This window comes from Lichenostomus cassidix, chromosome Z (genome assembly GCF_008360975.1).
Source record: "Lichenostomus cassidix isolate B80296 chromosome Z, HeHo_3.0, whole genome shotgun sequence".
Classification (NCBI taxonomy): domain Eukaryota; kingdom Metazoa; phylum Chordata; class Aves; order Passeriformes; family Meliphagidae; genus Lichenostomus; species Lichenostomus cassidix.
The window spans coordinates 64879264-64893971 of record NC_139511.1 but is presented as its reverse complement, the minus strand read 5'-3'; the positions used below and the strand labels follow the sequence as shown (position 1 = coordinate 64893971).

Sequence of the window (14708 nt, the reverse complement as noted above, 5' to 3'; positions counted from 1 at the left end):
GCAGCCCTGCCCAGAAGGACTTGGGGTGCTGTGGGTGAGAGGCTGGACATGCCCTGGCCATGGCACTCACTGCCCAGAGAGCCAAACGTGTCCTGGGCTGCATCCAGAGCCCTGTGGGCAGCAGGGGAGGGAGGGAATTCTGCCCCTCTGCTCTGCTCTGGTGAGACCCACCTGGAGCACTGCATCAGCTCTGGGGTCCCTGCATGGGAGGGACATGGATCTGCTGGAGTGAGTCCAGAGGAGGCCACTGAGATAATCAGAGGGCTGGAGCACCTCTCCTACAAGGAAAGGCTGAGAGAATTGGGATTGTTCAGCCTGGGAAAGAAAAGGTTTTGGGGTGAGACCTAATCATGGCTTTTCAGTACCTGAACGGAGCCTGCAAGAAAGATAGAGAGAGACTTTTTACAAGATCTTGTAGTGACAGGACAAGGGGGAATGGCTTCAAACTGAAAGAGAGCAGGTTTAGATAGGTATTAGGAAGACATTCTTCACTGTGAGGTTGGCAAGGCACTAGAACAGGCTGCCCAGAGAAGCTGTGTTCAAGGCCAGGCTGGATGGAGCTGGGAGCAACCAGATCTAGTGGAAGAAGTCCCTGTCCATGGCAGGCAGGTTGGAACTATATGACCTTTAAGGTTCCTTCCACTCCAGGCCATTCTATGCTACTATGATCAGCACATCCAGTAAAATACACAGCTCAGTACTAAAGCTAGACTTTCCCCACACTACTGGGCAGCTGCTTTCGCCCTGTAAGCAGAGAGAGAAGCAGCAGAGTGTTCCCTCAGCCAGATCACAATTACTGATTTATACAAGTGTTGTATTTGCATACAGCTGGAGGAGTGGAAAAACCCTGCTCCAGCAGGAAACAAGCTGTCTTTTACCCATCTGGGAAGATGAGAGCATTGCTAAACTTACAGATGACATGCAACTGGATGGTGGCACGAGTAAGAGGATACCTAGTGAAGCCCAAAGTATTTACAGAAGACCAAGCAGCTGGGCTGCTTTGTAACACCAGGAGGCAAAAGCAGGATGTTTTCCCTGGAAGGCAACAGTGAACACAGTGGGTTTGGCATCTGTTTCAGGAGGTCCTACCTCTGTCAAAATTCTGGACAAAGCCTGTTTGTCTGAGACTTTGCAAAGAGTGCAGCGAGCATCAAAGCTCTCCTTCGTTTTGTAGGTCAGGAAGGCTTTAGGTTTGGCAGGGTGTCAGCTCACATGTATTCTGTAAAGTGCACTTTAATTTTTCATTGTAGCAGCACCTACAGACTTTGATTGAAATAAATAATGAACCAATTTGTATCATGAGTCTAGGAATCACTCTCTTCTGGTCCCCATCATGGAGAGGATTTTCTTCCCAGTGACAAGTGTTAATGCATTTATGCCCTAGTTTCCCACAGTGGGTGTCACTATTGAAGTGTCAGGAAGGAAGGTTAGAGCCGCTTTTTCAGACTGTTCCTGTCAGCCTCAGCAGTCCAGTTTGGATGAAAACATCCCGGCAGAACACAGCCTGAAAGAAAGCTGGATTTTAAACAGCACAGCAAAAGTCTTTGTGTTGTATATGATTAAAATGTAACATTGAATAGGTCTTTTTCCCAGTCTGAGTCAGGGAGGACAGCTCCACTGTGTAAAAATTACAGGGTTTTTTTGCAGAATGACAGGAGTTTCACAAGTCTTTAAATGTAGTTTAGAGACCATTTTGCATGGTTTTCTCATTTTTCAATGCTGCTCCTTCTGACAAGTCCCCCAGCACAAATCCTGACAGGTACCTTTCCAGTTGTGAGAGCTGAGAGGGGACAGCTGGCCATCCACCATAGTGGGACCTCAAAGCAGTGCCTACCTTCACTTCTCACACAGCAAAAATGGCCAGAACCGAAGCCCAGTGGGATCCAGACACTGTTTGATTTGAACCATTCTGTGTGATTCATGCTAATTTTAATAAACACAGTTATTTGGGGAGGGGAAAATCAATTATCAAAAGCAGCCTTACTGTAATTTCAAAGTTTTACCAAATTACTTTAATACATTTCCATTTAGAGAGAAATTTAGATTAAGTGCACACAGTAAGCACTGTAACCCACCCAACTAACTAACCCCCTTTGCAAGCTAACACTGCAGAGGAAGTGAATAAAATGCTGGCCAGATCAAACAATAATGGAATTAAAGCACAACAGCATGGCTTACAGCAATGCTCTAGCAGCATCCTCAGGAGGCTGCACTGAAGAGAAGGTGCCATTAAGCAGGTACAACAGGAGAAGTATTAGATTGCAGCATTAGAGCTGCTCCCACCTCCCTTGCAGAGCTTTACAATGTCACACCGAGGCAGCAGCTTCAGTGTGCTCATACTAGATTAGGAGCCCTTTTTAGATAGAAAAGGATAATTATTTTCTCCTGGAGAGTACCCATAAATTAATTTTATTCACCCAGACCACCTTTGTCGTTGCTGGAAGCTGCTGCTGAAGGACCACAGACTCTGCCCTAGATGACACCACATCGCATGCAAATCTCCAGCTCAGAGCAGTGGTAACTGCACAAGATATAATGTCTTGTGACATGGTGAAGGTCAGATTAGACTATTTGACCTTCAGGCTAAATTTATCAATTCAGTGAAATATATTAATAACACAGTTTTTAATTAAGACAACATAATAGAAAGAGCAATACTGCTTGGTCCATAGCAGATCTGTATTAAAGTACAATATTCATTTAATCACTTTTGTACATGATCTAGTTAAAATTAGCCAGGAGAGCTGTTCCTGTAACACATGGGTAATACAAGCAGAAAGCTGAGACTCACCAAAGTGAAGCCACTGCACTTCATTACAACCACAGCAGCCTCAGCAGGGCCAGACATGCCAGTGGGGAGTAACACAAGAGAGAACGCTCGAGGATCATACATGCTACAATTCACAGACCTTAAGGAACAAAATGCAGTTCATTACCCTGGTATTGTTTTGACAGAAACAAACCCCAAATTACTCATTTTCTGCTGCTATTTTCACTCCATCAGCAGTTGGGTACGCCTGAGTCGGCACTGGACACACTGCCCAGCGTGGCGTAAGGCAGTGCCAGGCTTTCCCAGGCTCTGTGCAAGACCCAGCTGTCACAGGGACAAGGGGGCAAACCCAGAAAAACACTCTTTTCTACTCCTTCTCTGCATACATTAATCTACGTGCTTATTCCTGTTTACATTATGAGGTGTATGTCATAAAAGAGCTTACAGGATGTGTATTGGAGCCAAGTTAATATTGCTGTTGGACCCTCAGCCTCTGTATTTCCTGACACAATATTGCCCAGCTAAAACTACTTTTTTTTTTTTTTTAATTTTATAATTCTGCATTTGTCTAATGGAGTTAATTAGTGGTTTGAACCCATTTCAGGTAAGAAAGTTACACAGAGCACCCACAAACACCTGCAGGAAACCCAGCAAGAGAACAAGTCATATACCAGAGACAATAATAACATTCAGAAATATTAGTTAGTATAAAAATGTGTACAAATACAGTAAAGAAGCTACTTTTGGCAATAACATTCAGAACAGTTCAGAAATACGCCTGCATTTTAAGACTTTTTCACATATTACTGTGGCAAAACCCAGAGCTTTTCTTTTAGGGCAGCTCAACTGTCCTTTCAGGAGACAAAGTGTGCTGTGTACAAGAACTGTAATTTTTTTTAAGTGGGTTTTTTCCACAGATGTCATCACTTGGATTTTAAAGGCAGGAAGCATTTCCCAATGCTTGTGCAGATGAGCTAAGGCAGATGGACCTCATATTAAAGTCTTCCCTACCTCCCAACACAAGCATGCACTCATGCACCCAGCCAAAATCCTGCCCAGAGATGTTTCCTATTTCACAAAGCTACTGAAAAGCCAACAAAACACCCATGGCAATACCATGAAGACATGCAATACCTTTTAAATGTGACCCTTACAACATCAAGGTTTGATGTCACCAGCATTGCCAAACAAGCCCTGCAGTAGATACCTGCCGCACGAGATAGCTGCAGCTCTCTGCATTCCTAGGAAATCCTTTGCAATACTACTTGGACTCTGACCTTCTCTCCCTCCTTCAACACATTTGAGAGAATCAGTGTCTTGATTTCTGCTCTGGGAATTCTGAGCATCCCTGGCTGAGCCCAGCCCTGCTGTGCCCCTGGCAGAGCTGCTGGCAGCTGCCTTTGCCAGCTCAGGAGCTGGTAAACCAGACTAAATATCTACTCACACATCAAGTTTTTTAGACTAGCACTCCCCTGTCAACATTTCAAAGGGAGCACAGGAAAGACCTCACGTCTTGAAAACTGAAATACTTAAGAAAAAAAAAACAACAACAACCAAAAAAATCAGACAGAAAGAAAAAAAAAGAAAAAAAATCCTTCCCACTTCTGTAAAATGTTAGTGAGTTTTATAAAGGTTTAAAAAAATAGGTTTCCTTCAGGGTAGGCACTGAATAATTTTAAAGAAAAAAGACTTCAAAGACACATTTTCCATTCTATTTGCATTCAGGCATTTTGTTTTTCTGAAAATTATTAACTCAGTAATATCACAGCTATTCTTCCATGTGCTGTGAGCTTTGGCTATCCAGAAGATAATCTGTCGACTGCAAAGACCCACACAAGCGAGGGAGAAGGTGCTCTACAGAAGTTTGTGAGTCATCCCAAGAGATTAGCACAACATTTGCAAGGACATGCATCCCAGACATGAAAGTGAGAGTTGCAGAGGGTGTACAGGCATTGCAGTTTGCCTTAAAATGAAGACACAAGGACCTGGACTGAAGAGGTTGAGAGCTCTGATCACACCTGCTCACAGCCACTCTGGCTGCCCCTCTGCCAGGAGTAAAACGAAGCCCAAGCCCTGATGTGTCCACTATGAAAAAGGGGCTGATGTAGGGACAGTGCTTGAACCGGTTGCCACTGCACTGGCCAGAGCACACCAGCATCTTGTGTAAATCCCCCACAAACTCTGACAGCCCCCAGGGACGAGGGAGTGAAGGCAGTTCTGGGGTGATTCCTCTCCCAAGGCTTCACCGCGCTCTCTCCCAGCCAGAAGCAGAGAAGATTTGACAGCCCGTTGAGAGAAATTCATGAGCGTTGCCGTTCATTAAAAGGATACCGAGGGAAAGCACTGAGGTTAACGGGATGGGCTATATTAAGCCCATTTACAGCTTTATGGCACCTTCAAAGGGGCATCAGAGCTTTTTACAGCCACGTAGAATGGTCAGATAGTTACAAACTGAGACAGTTTTAAGAGAGTACCCCAGGCCACCCGAAGGAGAGGCAGCACAGTTAACTTCAGAGTTTGAGGTCAGCTCTTGATGTTTTCCTCTTACATATCTCATCCACAACTGCTCCTGGGCTTACAACACTGCATATATCACAGCCTGCTTTGTGCTAACAGGAGTATTTAATGACACAGAGAACTACCTTCTGATGATTAGGGGGGGGGGGGAAAATCAGGCACATGCTTCATGCTGTCTGATTTTATTAAACTGCTGCTTACAGGGAAGGGGGATGGTTACTGTTTTTTCTGCAACGGCAACCCCTCTTCCTCATATCCCAGGTCCTGCTGCACTGCAAGACACCAACAGGCACTGTCACAACATGACCTAATCCACGGCGCGGGGAGATAGGACAAAGTGTCACAGCAGACGATGGAGCTGCCCCTCGCCCTCCAGGCAGACACGCCGGGATCAGCAGAGCAAGGGCTGGTCAGAGACCCCACAGGCACCCCCAGATCAGGGGCTATGGCCCACTGACCCCCCAGAGGAGTGAAACGCCACCAACCCTGGCAGGACGGACCCTATCAACACCTGCCCCATTGACCTGCAGAGCGATGGACCCCGCTGGCCCCTGGACTCCTGCAACCCACCAGCCTCCCGGGGATGGAGCCCCCAAGATGACGGGGTACGCACCCCCCTGAGCCCCTGCAGAGGAGATGTGACCCTCAGCTCCCCTGGGGATGGAGCCCCAGGGATCACGGGGGAGGCACACGCAGAGGGGGTGCTGCCCCGCACAAACAACTCTGGGTAAGATGAAGAGCCTCAGCCCCGGGCTGGGGAGATGCACCCTGCCCTCCCGCAGAACACGGAGCCCCCACGGAACTAGGGGAGGCACCCACGACCCCCGGGAGATGTAGCCCCGGTGGCAAGAGCGAGAGGGCTGCAGCTCACCGTCCGCCGGGCAGCGAAGCCCCGGTGCCGATGGCGGGGCGGGATGACCACAGCGACCGCCGGGCGATGCAGCCCCGCGTCCCGCTGCGGCAGCGCGGGGGGAGCGCAGCGCCCAGCCCAGCCCAGCCCAGCCCAGCCCCGCGGGAAAGAAGCCGCCGGCGGGGCAGCCCCAGCCCAGCCCCAGCCCCAGCCCTAGCCCCAGCCCCAGCCCAGCCCGGCCATCCCCGCCCGCACCGCGCTCCCCACTCACCTCGGAGGCACCGCGGCGCCCCGACACCTGCCCGGCGAGCCCGGGGCAGGCTTACCCGGCCCAGCGCCGCTCCCGCCGCCTGGTTCGCCCGGCCGGCCGGCGGAGCGCGGGGGAGGCCCGGCGGGGCGGGAGCGGGGATCCCGGGAGGGGCGGCCCGACGGGGCGGGCGGGGCTCTGCGCTCCCTCCGCGGGACACCTGGGGCGGGCAGGGCTGGGGACCGACCGAGCCGCGGGAGCTGCGGGGAGCTGCGGCCCCCGCCGAGCAGGCGCTGTGCTCTGCCGGGGTGTTAGTGTTTTCGGGCACATCGGGATTTTTTCAAGTCCTGCAAACGTTTTCCTTGTATCGCTTTTATCTTCGGCTCTCGCTCAGCGGGCACTGCTAGTCCCAAGGATGATTTAAATGAACAGTGAATTACTCTTTTTTTTTTTTTTTTCCCCAAATCTAAACGGATCCTTTCTAATTTTTTAATAAAGTTCTTTCTTTTTTCTTTTTTTTTTCTTTTTTTTTACTAGAAACCTTAAGATTGCTGAGATGAAACTGCATTCTAAAATGTTTAGTTGCTTTTTTAGGTTCACTTTCCTAGGCACTGCAAATGGGAATGATCAGTGACTCTGTTTTCTTTCAAGCCAGAATCCTTTCCTGACCCATGCCCCTGTACAAGGCTCAGGGACTGTGTTTTCAGCACTGCTGCTCTAAAATTAAATCTATTAAAAAAATTAAAGAAGCGAGAGAATTCAGATCAAATTCAGATCAACCAAAGTGTCTCTAAAGTATTGTCTTTATTAAAGACTCTGTCAGGTAATCACATTACAATTTGGCCCAGATGCTGTGCCTATCACTTCTTTGAAGATGATTGCTCATGATGGCAATGTCTGGGCTGATAACTAAATCAAGCTCAACGTTCAGAGCAGAGGGTTATCTGGAGGCACTTGTTGCAGTGACAGGCTCGGCACGAGGTACCAGGCAGTGCCTTAGGACTCTTCAGCGCTGGGAGGATGCTGTGAGCTGAGCTGAATTGTTCTGTGAAAGCATAATGCTTCCATGCAAACAGAACAGTACTGCAGAGCACACCCCCGACCACCCTCCGTGCAGGGCAGGGAGGTTTGCCAGGTGGCAGTGAGGCCACAGCATGTGATGAGACAGAAATCCAACCCCTTTCACACTCATGAGCTCCAGGATGAGGTGCAAAAAACCAGGTGTGTGATCCCTGCTGGTGACCTTGTTTCCATGAGGGAATTCCAGGCACATGGAGCAAGCCATAAAGGCAGGACTGGCAGGAGAGTTGCTCCCAGCTCCTGCTCCCAGAGAGTGGAGTTTTTTCCACCAGCACCACTGGCAAACACACTGACACCTCACCAGACCCCGTTAACCTGCAGCACTCAGGAGGACCATGTCCATCCTGGATTTCCCCTGCATCTTCACACTGAGGTGTGGGCCTGTGAGGTGGCTCCCTGCAGGGCCAGGGTTAATCCAGCAGGATTCAATGAAATGTCAGTGACAACTGATTGGAGGGTGCAACAAGTTCTGCAACCACTCAAGACACCGTGTGGCTAATGTTGCCCTGTGCTCCTGCCAGACAAAGTCTCAGGGTACCAAGGCCTCTCAAACACCTCTGCAATATCCATCTAATTCAGGCCCCATTCATGACTTTCCTCTCCTGTTTATAGGAACCTGCCTTTGAATGGTGCTCTCTTCATTATTTATCTACATGAAAACAGACGTGCTTGCAAGTCCTTCCTCTGTGCTGCCAGGCAGCTCACTGGAAATGGTGCTGGCTCATAACAGCAAGATGGATGATGGGGTGAAGCAGTTTAACTCTGAGAATTACACCCTTTGATTTTCTAGTTCAAAACTGTGATTATTTCCTGGTGGGATGTGAAAAATTCCCAAAGGGTCCACAGCACCCAGAGTGCTGAGCCCTTACTTCAGAGTACAACTCTTCCTTGTGATCAAATCTGCTGGCAAGTAATATCCAATAGCCATGTAAATACTATGATTAACTTCAGCATCAACAGGGTATGTATCCATGCACTTCTGATTACCCATTATCTTAATTTTTTGTAGGTCCACAAGTCCAGCCTGTTTGTACAGCTCACTGTTAAGGCAAGAGAGCAGATTATACCTGAATCACCTCTTACTCAAATCAGAGCAATTCTGTTCATTTCAGGGATTACACCAACACTGAAGTGGCATGGAAAGGGACTGCTTTGGCTTTCTTGCCTCCCATATAACAATACCACTTAAATCTCTCTAAAGTCAGCTGTGTCCATTTTCCCCATTTTCTGCATCAGTTGCAAGATAGCAGTATAAAGCACTGAAGGTTGGGTGCTCCTGCTGCAGAGCATTTGGCCTCTGGCAGGATTACATGCTGGAGTGTACAGTAAACAATGTCTTTTACTAAGTTTTCACATGCAGCTGTTGGCATTCAGTTTTGTGATGTAAATCAATTGCTGCTTATATCTTCTGATTTCAGGCTGCAAGATGGAAAAGATACTGTGCTCTACATGTTGGGTTTATTCTGCAGATCTCCATGGAAAGGTCAGCTTTATCTACAACCAGAATCAGTCATTCTGAAGGCTGACATCAATATTTTACATTCCCCCGTTACATATCTGAGAAATACTAATTTTTCTACTGCTCTTCCTGAAGGTTATGCACCTCTTATGCAATATGAGTATCAAAATCTTCATTAAATGAGAGTTTGGAGTATGGATGTCCCAACACTGTAATACAGGAATTGAAGTACTTGTATTTTGCAACCTGCTCAGATGTTGATAGCATCAATAGCATTCTGTGTTTTTCTCAGACACCAGCTGAGTAGAGATTAAATATATCCCTTAGTGCCTTTCATACTTCACCTTCCAGAGAGTGTCCAAAAATCTCATTTTATATTGCTTTAGATAAGGGAAGAATGCTGAAACTAAAACAGTTATCTGAACCCCAGAGGAACCTCGAAGAGGTTCTGGACCCCAAGGAAAAAGGGAGAAACCAGAAAGCAGAGAGAAAGATCAGATTAGGCCAATAGAATAAAATTCAGCTTTTGAGATCCGAATGCTCCTGAGATCATATAATCTTGTGCGGCTGTATCAGAGGGACTGAACTTCAGTAGCATATTTTCAGAAACATGGAGTACTTTCAGAGTTGCTACACAGCAGAATTTTGTCATCCTAACAGTGTTTTTTCCCAGTGCCATCTTCAGCAATCTGTAATGTTGTCACATTTTCCAAGAGCAAGCAGGATATTTTGCCCTGACCCATGCCACCCTGGCAGTGTCCATCTTCTGCTGATCTCTGGGGATGGCTGGACAGCATCCAGCATTTCAGGCATATCTGCTGAGCTATGACCTGCCCTCAGCTCTCTCTGAAGTCCCCAGATGTTGGGGGTTACATTTTTCTGAAGTTTTCCTGTAGCTGATTTGATGGGTCTTTTTTAGTGGCTTGGGGACAGACTGTCTAGCAGTAGGTACAGAATAAAGTGTAAATGAAAAAGCACAAGATTGGCATTTCCAGGTAGGGTGTACATAATGCTGCCACCACTGACAGCAAAAAGTGGGGCAATAAGTATCTGGGACTGATTAACCTGAATTATGACTTTCCTCTAGCAGCTTCCAAATTTCAGGCTGTGATTTAAAAAACGCAGTGTGAGTCCTGACACACCGTGAGCTCCACTAGCAAGACTTGTGCTTTGCTGTGTTTATGGAACAAAACTGGTACCCTTCATCTTTATTATGGTATAATAATCTTCTTTCTCATCTTATATCTGCCCTTTACACAGACTCCCCCATGGATATAGCTGGTATAAAATAGACCAAGGACAAGCCACCACTGGCTGTGCTATTATAAATTCCATTCACAAGGAGGCTAAAATGAACTATTCTACATGGAAAAATTAACCAGCATGATTACAGTAATAACGTAGAGTTATCATGGTCCTCAGGTGGGCACACTGTTCCAATTTTATTTGGAAATAATTACTTCAAAAGCAGAGCAATTTTTCCAGGACACTGTTTTACTTTGAAGGAGTGCATCCGTGCTGCTTCCACTGCAGCAGCAGCGACAGTGATTTTCTTTGCATAAGCAAAGCCCAGGAGAGGGAACACATTACATATGTCTCCTCCATAATGCACTGCAGTAAATATGAGACTAAAAGGGCTGAAAAAGAGAAATCTTGGAAGTTGGATAGAGCCTTGCTCAGAAAGTGAGCAGTCACGCCAGGCTTGGAGCCACAGTCACAATTTGGCTCTGTACAGCCTTGTGCCATTTGTAATAGTGACACTCCACTGTGCTCCAGCTTTAATTTGGATTATCAGCCGCAAACGGGAGCAGCAATAATGAAAAAAACAGTGATTCTGATCCAATGTTTTTTCACTCCTTTCTGAAACACTATTGCATCTTTACAGCAAGGCAGAAAATCAAGCTAAGAGCTGTGAGTCCATCAGCAGGGATTTCTCTCCATTTATGTCTCTCCTGAATTTTCATAGACTAACCACAAGCCTAACTGGTGTGGGGGTGCGGCGGCCCGATGCTGCGGATCCCGAGTCCCCGAGGCCGGCGGTCGGCGTAATCCACGGGGACGCTGCCGAGGATGCCATCGCCTGGGACTCGGAGGAGGCCGGGCCGTAAACCACTCTCTCCCTCCCCTGGAAAGTTTTCCTAAGCTTATTGGTTTAAGGTTTGCTTCCCCGCCCCTATCACCGCCCCCGCTGCTTGCCCACACTAGAATGTTCTAATGCCGGGCTTTCCCCATGAGTTGCTTGTAATCCCCTCCCTACTTATATTTCATTTGCTCCCCCGCTTGTCCCTCATGTTGTCCCGGAGCCCCGTTGGCTCCGCCCCTGCTGTTCCTCCCCGGGAAACCCCGTATTTCCCCCTAAAAAACCCTTCCCTTTGTTCTCTCGGCGTGGTGTGGCCGCGACCCCAGCCCCGCCGGGTTCTGCGCCCGGCAGCTGCGTGGACCGCCCCACCCGAGAGCCCCCAGTGTGCCTCCCCCGCGCCGCTTCTCCTTGAATAAACTGCACACTGGTGACTCTCAACTCGTAGCACTCTCTTTATCACGGGAAGCGACCAGCGACTCCACGGCGTTCCTGCCCGGCAGGCCCCCGCCTCCGCCGCGTGGTCCCCGCCGCTCCAAAGGAGCGACCCTGGGACCACCGAGGCTGACTGCAGCCGCCTCTGGACAGAGCCGAACAGCCGGGAGGGCTGAGAGCTTGGGCCAGGTGAGGCCCCCGAGGTCTCCCGAAGCCCCGGAAGCTCGTTGGGGCCAGGCGGCCGGACCCCCTCCGGACCCTTTTACAACTTCAAGTGGCGCCGTCAACGTGACCCTCCGAACCTGCCTTCGCTCCTTGGAAGGGAAGAGTGGAGATCTGTTGTTCCGCCACCCGGCGAGTTGCAGCACCCTCCCTGGATTACATCGAGAGGTGCTCCTCGCCGGCACCGCCAGCCCCGTGAGCCCCGTGAACCGACCACGCCGCTTTGTGTTCGGGTGAGTTGGTAGGGAAAGGGGTTCCCTAGCTTGCCCTCTTTTCATTTAATTTTTCGTTCGGATCGGTCGGGTGAGAGTTTGGTTCGGCTAACCTTTATCTCGGGTGGAAAAGATGGGAGTTAACCTAACCAAAGAGCAACGAGAATTTTATGTTTCCGTTAAAACCTCCCTCCGAGTAGCGAAATTTTCTTTTCCCTCCCCGCTCCTAAAACGCTTTGTTAAATTTATTTTTGCCGAATTTCCCGATGTTTCTCCCCAAGATGCTAATTCCATCGATTTTTGGCGTGGGGTCCGCTCGCGCATGAACCAGCTTTTGTCCCGGGGGGACAAGCGAGTGGACCAGTTTTTCGGGATTTTAACGCAGATTTTCCACGCTTTCCGTCCCTCCCTTCGGAGCGCGGGAGTCCCTGCTAACCCTTCCCCGTCTGCCCGTTCCTCAACTAACCCCAGCCCCTGTCCTTCTCGAGGCGACCGCGGCGGCTCAGAACGTCCGCGGACACGGAGTTCTCATCTAGTCTCCGGCGCCCCCGCGGTCACTTCGTCCCCTGCCTGGGAGGGAGAACGCGCGACCCTCTCGGGCACCCCCGGTTCTGTCTCTCCTAACCCCTCTTCCCGAGTTGATTCGTCCCTGGTAGTCCCCCGCAATCCCCGCCGTGGTTCCTTTTGTCTCCCCGGAGAGCCACGAAGGAGCGGCGGCTGGCACCGGGATGGCGCCTGCCGCGTGGCTTTCCCATCCCCCATCCCTTCTCCCTATAATCCTCCCCTTCCCGCTGCTTCTTCGGCTTTCCCGCCGAGCCCCTTCCCTGATCCCTCCCCCTGGGCGGCCTATCCATCACCGTGCGGGCACACCCCCTCCCTCGGACCCTCCGCCCCTGCGCCCAACCCCTTTATCCCTACCCCGCCTACCTCCCCTTTCCCACCGAAACCCCACCTCTTCCTCGACTCCTCCCTGGGACCTTCGTCAGTCGCCCCTCCCGATGTTCCGCCCCTTCCTAACCCCTCCCCGGAGGCGGGTCTTCCCGGTTCCCACGGCTACCCTTCCGGCGTCCGCCGGAAGGACGCCATCTTGGATCCCCTTTCCCACGATGACCGGAAGGAGGCCATCATTGTTGGTCCTCCAACGGTCCCTGACCGGAAGGAGGCCATCTTTGTTGGTCCTCCAACGGTCCCTGACCGGAAGGAGGCCATCTTGGATGGGTCCTCCGGCTTGGCTGGGAAAGGTTGTCACCTAGATCCGGAACCGGGGAGCCTCCAGGCCCCCTTCGCCGCACCAGTCCGCGTTTCGGGGCAACGCGATCACCCACGGTGGGAGCCCTTTGATAGGGCCGCGCTCAAAGACCTGGCCAAAACGCAAAAGGAGTTTGGCCGGGACTCGAACTATTTCAGAGCAGTCCTTCACGCCACTCTCACCGGCGTCCCTCTAGTTCCCTCCGACATCAAATTAGTAATGTCTTGTCTACTGTCCCCCGTTGAATACCAGGAGTGGGAGGACGAGTGGAAAAGGCAGATCAGGGGGCTAGAGCGACTGCTTCCTGGGCACGGCACTCCAAACGGCCCCACCTTCGAGTTGTTGTTGGGTGAGGGGGATTATTCTAAACCCCAGACGCAAGCCCGAGAGATACCCATAGACGTTCTAGTGTCTCTCGCTGGTGCAGCGGAGAGGGTACTGCTTGGTATCCCTCCGGTGGATGCCCCTACCATCCCCTACTTGGAGATATTCCAAGGGCCTGACGAGGCCTTCCCTAGTTTTGTTGATAAATTAAAACAGGCCATCGATCGTCAGGTCCCCGACCACACCATCAGGGAGCAGCTGCTTGTGGACGGGGCAATCACCAGATCCAACACCATCTGCAAAGAAATCATATTGTCCCTACCACATGACCCACGGCCGACCATCGCCCAGATGGTCAGTGCCTGTCGGCGCCTGGCTGCTGTCAAGGCGCTGAATGCTAACACCTCTCAGGCACTGGCCATCCGAAACACCTATGCCACCTGCAACCGGTGTGGCAAAAGAGGACACTTCGCCGCAGACTGCCCCACGCCGGTCGAGGAAATTTCCAAGTTCTCCCGCTCTCCTGCTCCTGCCCCTGCCCGCGCCCAGCGCCCTTCCCCCATGTCCCTAACTGACCCTTCCTCGTTTCCACCTCCCTTCCCTGCTGGCCAGGGAAACTGAGAGCGCAGCGTGAGATGCCGGCCTCACGCTGCCAACAGCCACCGGCCGGCCTCGACCCCACGGATTTCCAGCAGGCGTGGGTCGATGATGACTGTATCATACCCGGATGTGACTCTTTTCTTGTTAGACTCAAATGTGACTTTCCTGACGCTCTTGTCCTTGCCATTTCAGATGCGGACGCCGGACCCAAAGGGATTGCCATCATCCCTTCCTTGATCAGAGTGGATGCAGAGGGGTTCTTTCCACTCCAGGTTGAAGTTGCTGACCCCCCTCTTATCCTCTCTAGGAATCAGGTCGTGGCCAGGATCAAGGTCATCCCGTTCCACGCTATCCTCACGGAACGACCGCTGGTTGCCTGGTCCGAGGCGGTTGGTAAGGACAGGCCAATGCTTACTTGTGGCCTTTCCCAGAAGGGAAGCAACATCTCCCTTACTGGCATGATTGACACTGGTGTGGATGTCACGGTCATCTCCTCGGCGAGTTGGCCGTCGGCATGGGCCAAGGAGCCTGTGGCTCAGTCGTTGAAAGGTGTGGGAGGATATACTCCTGCAGAGCGGAGTTCCATCCCCGTTCTAATTGAAGGCCCCGAGGGTCGCATCGCCACCGTGCGGCCATTCATCATCAACTCGGGATTCAACCTGTGGG

At 50.6% G+C, this 14708-nt stretch overlaps 1 protein-coding gene across 2 annotated transcripts in view; it reads right to left on the bottom strand.

Annotated features, from left to right (window-relative positions):
- The window catches only part of PDZD2 (PDZ domain containing 2), a 201946-nt gene extending 195412 nt beyond the window's left edge, over positions 1-6534 (bottom strand). For both annotated transcript variants that reach the window (XM_085043523.1, XM_085043524.1), the window contains exon 1: positions 6409-6534. The gene's annotated coding sequence lies outside the window, so the exon portion shown is untranslated. The remainder of the gene's footprint in view (positions 1-6408) is intronic.
- Between the last annotated feature and the right edge of the window lie 8174 nt (positions 6535-14708).